The following is a 6,142-nucleotide window of genomic DNA, read 5'->3' as shown; positions in this document are numbered from 1 at the left end:
CCCTCAACTGCCATCCCCAAGCAGACACTCCTCGTTTGGCGAGAAGATTGACAGTAGCTTAATGCTGTGTCACAATGTGCGCATCATTCACCTCACTTTCTCGCATTATTAGGCATTTTATCATCTCACATCACAAAGTGAGTAAGGCAAATAAGATATTTTGGGAAAGAGAACACATTCACAACTTTTGTTATATTGCAAAAGCTTTGCAACATACAACATAGTTATAATTGTTATATTTCATTATTATTTCTGTTAACCTCTTACTGTCCCTAATTTATAAATTAAACTTTATTATAGGGGCGCCTGGGTGGCTCAGTGGGTTAAGCCGCTGCCTTCGGCTCAGGTCATGATCTCAGGGTTCTGGGATCGAGTCCCGCATCGGGCTCTCTGCTTGGCGGGGAGCCTGCTTCCCTCTCTCTCTCTCTCTCTGCCTGCCTCTCCATCTACTTGTGATTTCTCTCTGTCAAATAAATAAATAAAATCTTTAAAAAAAATTAAAAAAACTTTATTATAGGTACGTATGTATAGAAAAAAAAACCAGTATATATGAGGTTCAGTACTATCTACCCTTCCAGGCATCCCCTTTGGGTCTTGAAAAGTGCTCTCTGTGAGTAAGGGGGGACTAATGAGTTGTCATTCAGATGTCCTTTATTCTTACTGATTTTTAAAAATGTAGTAATTAGAGGTATGAGAGAAGTGTGTTTATTTCTGTTTTCCCTTTAGTTCCATCAGGTTTTGTTTCAGGTATTTGTTTGTTTGTTTGTTTGTTTCAGGTATTTTCAAGCTCTGTTACAAAGTACATACATTTATAATGTTTTTGTCTTTCTGATGAAGAGGATTGAAAAGTGAACATTAGGAAGAGTATCTTCAGAAGTCTTTCTCAGGTGAGTAATCATTGAATTCATCATGTCCCGGTTCATTCAGGAAGGGAATGGGATAAGCCCACCAGGATTTATCTACCACTGCAGCATCCTACCCATCTCAAATATTTTGATACAGTAGTTAATAGATGGAAGAATTTGTTCTTCTCTCAAGAATATAAAACTTTAAAAAAAAGAATATAAAAATTAGAAATTATTTGAAAATGTCAAAGCCAATCTTATTCTCATTTTGCAAATAGAAGAATATATCTGAAGTAGGAGATACATGAAAACTTCAATTTTAGATTTGTCAATTTCTCCCTTGAGTTGGTTTAGTTTTTGCTTCATGTATTTTGAAACTCTATTATATAGTATATTCACATTTATGATTGTGTGTCTTCCCAATGAATTGATCCTTCTTTATGAAACATTTCTTTATGTCTCATCTTAATGTCTATTTTGTCTAGTATTAGCATAGTCACTTTAGTTTTCCTATGCTTACTGCTTGGCTAGTATATCTTTTTCCATTTTTTTTTCCTTGCATCTATCTGTGATTTTATATTTAAAATATGTTTCTGGTAGATACCATGTGATTTGAGTTTCACATTTTTCATCCAGTATGATAGTATCTGGTTTTTCATTGAAATACTTATCCATTTATATTTATGTAATTATTAATTTGATTGGATTTATATTTACTATTTGGTTGATTTATATTTGCCACATTTTTATTAACTATCCTTTCCTCTCTTTTTTGGAGAACTGATGAATTTTTTCTGGTATATTTGAATTTTTCTGTTGGCTCTTTACTATACCTTCATGCATCTTGTTAGAGGTTGCTGTAGGGCTTAAAATATGCACCCTTATTAAATATAGTTTACTTAGAATTAATATTGTACCACTCTGTGTAAAGTATAAGAACCTTGTAAACAGTATCATTTCATTTGCGCTTCTTATTCCTTTTTTTAAAAAGATTTTATTTATTTGACAGAGAGATAGATCACAAGTAGACAGAGAGGCAGGTGGAGAGGGAGGGGGAAGCAGGCTCCCCATTGAGCGGAGAACCCGATGCAGGGCTCCATCCTAGGACCCTGAGATCATGACCTGAGCTGAAAGCAGAGGCTTAAGTCACTGAGCCACCCAGGCGCCCCTACACTTCTTATTCTTTGTCCTACAGTTGTCATACTTTTTTCCAGCTACATACACTATAATCCCCACTATACAGTGCTGCATTATTTTGCTTTAAATAGTCATATATTTTATAATTTTATAAATAACATTTATTAAATTTAATAACATTTAAAGAAGAAAACATGTTTTATATTTACCCACATATTGACCATATCTGATGTCTGTCCTTCCTTCCTATATTTTCATCTAAAGACAATTCTCTTCAACCTGAAGAATTTCCTTTACTATTTTCTAAACTGCAGTTCTGCTAGTTATAATCTAAATTTTAATTTATCTGAAAATATCTTTATTTCTTCTTCATTTTAATTTTTTATTAACATATACTGTATTATTTGCCCGAGGGGTACAGGTCTGTGAATCATCAGGCTTACACATTTCACAGCACTCACCATAGCACACACCCTCCCCAATGTCCATCACCCAGTCACCCTATCCCCGACCCCCAGCAACCCTCAGTTTGTTTCGTGAGATTAAGAGTCTTTTATGGTTTGTCTTGTATTCATTTTAAAGATTTTATTTATTTATTCGACAGAGATCACAAGTAGGCAGAGAGGAAGGCAGAGAGAGAGGAGGAAGCAGGCTCCCCGCTGAGCAGAGAGCCCGATGCGGGACTCGATCCCAGGACCCTGAGATCATGACCTGAGCCGAAGGCAGCGGCCTAACCCACTGAGCCACCCAGGCGCCCTGTCTTGTATTCATTTTAAAAGCATATTTTCTCTGGAAACAGAATTCTGAATTGACATATTTTTCTTTAATTCTTTGAAGATGTTATTCTGTTGTCTTTTGGCTACTGTTGTTTCTAACTAAGTCAGCGTTATTCATACTTTTGGTCTCCAATATTTTATGTATTGTTTTTCTCTGATTATAATATTTTCTGTTTGTTGAATTTTGGTAGTTTGGGTCATAATTTAATTATGACCAAATTTAATTTAATCCTCTGATTCTAGAACTTCAGTTATAAGTCTTATAATAATTTAATCTTCTCATTCTAGAACTTAAGTTATAAGTCTTGTTTCATAAGTGCCTTTGTTTGCTTGTTTTTTTCAGTCTTTTTCCTTTTTAAAGTACTTCAGATTGGATCATTATTGATCTATCTTGGTGATTACCAGCTATTTCTTCTGATGCCTCCCGTCTATTCTTATGCTCATTCAGTGAAATTTTCATTTCAGTTTATTCTGCTATAAAAATTCCATTTTCTTTTTTTAAGATTCATTTATTTATTTGAGAGAGAGAGTGCAAGTGGGAGGCAGGGCAGAGGAAGAGGGATAAGTAGACTCCCACTGAGTGGAGAGCCCATACAGGCTCTATCCCAGGACCCTGAAATCATGACCTGCGTTGAAACCAAGAGCCAGGTACTTAACTGACTGAGCCACTCAGGCGCCCCATAAAACTTGCATTTTTAGTTCTATTTTATACATTTCGTTTTTCTGCTGGAATTCCTATTGTTGATGCAAAATGAACAAGCCTTTTAGAATCTCTAAGAAAGAGAGTTTTATTTGACCCCAGGTTAGGACAACTGCCCAGGAAATGTTTTTTCATGCTCTTCACAGCAAAGAAAGTGCTCCAGAGAATGAACAGTTTTTACAGGGTTATACAGTTTTTTACATCTTGTAAAAGCTCACAAAATTATAATTACCATATACACAAGAATCATAAATTTTAAGGTCAAAGAAATGCAGGGACTAGGAACATTTATCAATAAGTATCTCAAGGAGAAGATGGTTTTCCTTTAGTTACTCATTCACAAAGCAGATGTACAATGCAAGCATGACAGACCATAAATCAGGCTTTTGGTTTGAACAAAGTTTATATAAGTCATGCTGATTTAGAAAGAAATCTAAAATGGCTTCCTTTGTGTATCAGGCCCCTAGAGAGTTTGTCTCTCGTCATTGTCCATTTATTCAGTATGGCTATATTTTCCATTAAGTTAATAAACATATTTATACTGCCTTCTAATTCTAATATCTGGGTAATCTCAAGTTCTATTTCTACTGGTTGCTTTTTTCCTGTTTATGGATCACATTTGCCAGCTTTTTTGAATGCCTAGCCATTTTTTATTGTATATTATACATCATAGATACATGTTGTTGAGAGCTTGGAATTTGTTATCTTACTTTAAAGAATATTGATTTTCTTTATAGTGGCTGGTTAATTTTCTGGCAAATCAGTTTGATCCTTTCAAGGCCTACTTTGAAGCTTTCTTCTGATAGCTTTAGAGTAGCCTTTGCTTTAGGTCTAACATCGCCCTACACTTAAAATGTTGACTTTCTAGGGTATCAGCCAACTATGAGGGTGTTCAGAAGTGTTTATCCACTCTGCGTGTTTTGGATTTCCTGTTTCCCAGCACTGTGTAACTTCTAGAATCACTGTTTAGCTCACAGCTCTCCAGCAGCTGTTCTCTGCTAGGTTATTTAGAGTCTCCCTGTATGGGCACAATTACTATTAAGATTTTAAGAAGATGCCTATGCATAGTTCTGGGACTCTTTCTTTGCAGAGAACTGTTTTCTTGATCCTGCCCCATAAATTCCAGTCATCTAAGCATTCCCAAACAGTTTTTTTTTTTTTTAAGATTTATTTATTTATTTGTCAGACAGAGATCACAAGTAGGCAGAGAGGCAGGCAGAGACAGAAGAGGAGAAGCAGGCTCCCTGCTGAGCAGAAAGCCGGATTCCGGGCTCGATCCCAGGACCCCTTGGGATCATGATCCGAGACGAAAGCAAAGGCTATAACCCACTGAGCCACCCAGGCGCCCCTTAATTTTAAATCTTTAATTGTAATTTAATTGTAAATCTTACTTTTAATTAAGAACAAGTGAAAAATTGAATTAATTATAATGACACCAGAGTATTTCAAGGATCCTAATGGCAGAAAGTGTCCAGACCTCAGGAATTTGGAACAAAGCCCACCCAATTAAGCCTCTAAATCTCCTACCCCGCTTCAGTTCCCCAATCCCTGAAATATTAAAAAAGAAAATGTATGCATAAAATCAGATTAATCTTCAAGAGAACAGACTGGGCTTTTTTTATTCTAAAATCTTAATCTGGTTTTATGTTTTCTTTTTCTTTTTTTTTTTTTTTTTTTTTTTTTTTTTTTTTTTAAAGATTTTATTTATTTATTTGACAGAGAGAAATCACAAGTAGGCAGAGAGGCAGGCAGAGAGAGAGAGGAGGAAGCAGGCTCCCTGCTGAGCAGAGAGCCCGATGCGGGACTCGATCCCAGGACCCTGAGATCATGACCTGAGCCGAAGGCAGCGGCTTAACCACTGAGCCACCCAGGTGCCCCTATGTTTTCTTTTTCTTTCCTAAGGTAGTGGAGACAGTGGCACAAACAATTGAAAAATCAAGCTAGGGTATCTGGTTTGCTTAGTCAGTTAAGCATCTGCCTTTGGCTCAGGTTGTGATCCTACAGTCCTGGGATCAAGCCAACATGAGTCGGGCTCTCTGCTCAGCAGGGAGTCTGCTTCTCCCTCTGCCCCTACTTGTGCTCTCTTGTGCTCTTTCTCTCTTAAATAAAATATTTTTTTAAAAAAATCAAGTTCAGGGGTGCCTGGATGGCTCAGTGGGTTAAAGCCTCTGCCTTCGTCTCGGGTCATGATCCCAGGGTTCTGGGATCGAGCCCCACATCGGGCTCTCTGCTCAGCAGGGAGTCTGCTTCCTCCCTTCTCTCTCTGCCTGCCTCTCTGCCTACTTGTGATCTCTCTCTGTCAAATAAATAAATAAAATCTTAAAAAAAAAACAAAAAACAAACTTAGAGTTGCTCCCAGAACTCTACAAAAGAATAAAAATGGAAAACTTGAGAGAAAAATGACATGTAAAAGGCAGCTCCAGAAATTCTGATGTCTAATAGAAATTCTAGAAGGAGACACCAATAATAATGAAGAAGAGGGAATTTTGAAGGAAAAAAAAGACAAGGAAAGAAATTTTCCTGGAGGTGAAAAAAAGACATATTTTCAAGTAAGACTTGTAAAAAGCTAAACTTTCACTCTATTTGCCAGGCTAGTTTTAAGAATTTAATATGTATTAATTATTCCTCATAATTGGTTTTGATTCTCATGTGACAGACACAGAGGCACAGAGAGGTGAAGTAGC

This window comes from Mustela lutreola, chromosome 16 (assembly GCF_030435805.1).
Source record: "Mustela lutreola isolate mMusLut2 chromosome 16, mMusLut2.pri, whole genome shotgun sequence".
NCBI classification, from domain to species: domain Eukaryota; kingdom Metazoa; phylum Chordata; class Mammalia; order Carnivora; family Mustelidae; genus Mustela; species Mustela lutreola.
This window is presented reverse-complemented; position numbering follows the sequence as displayed.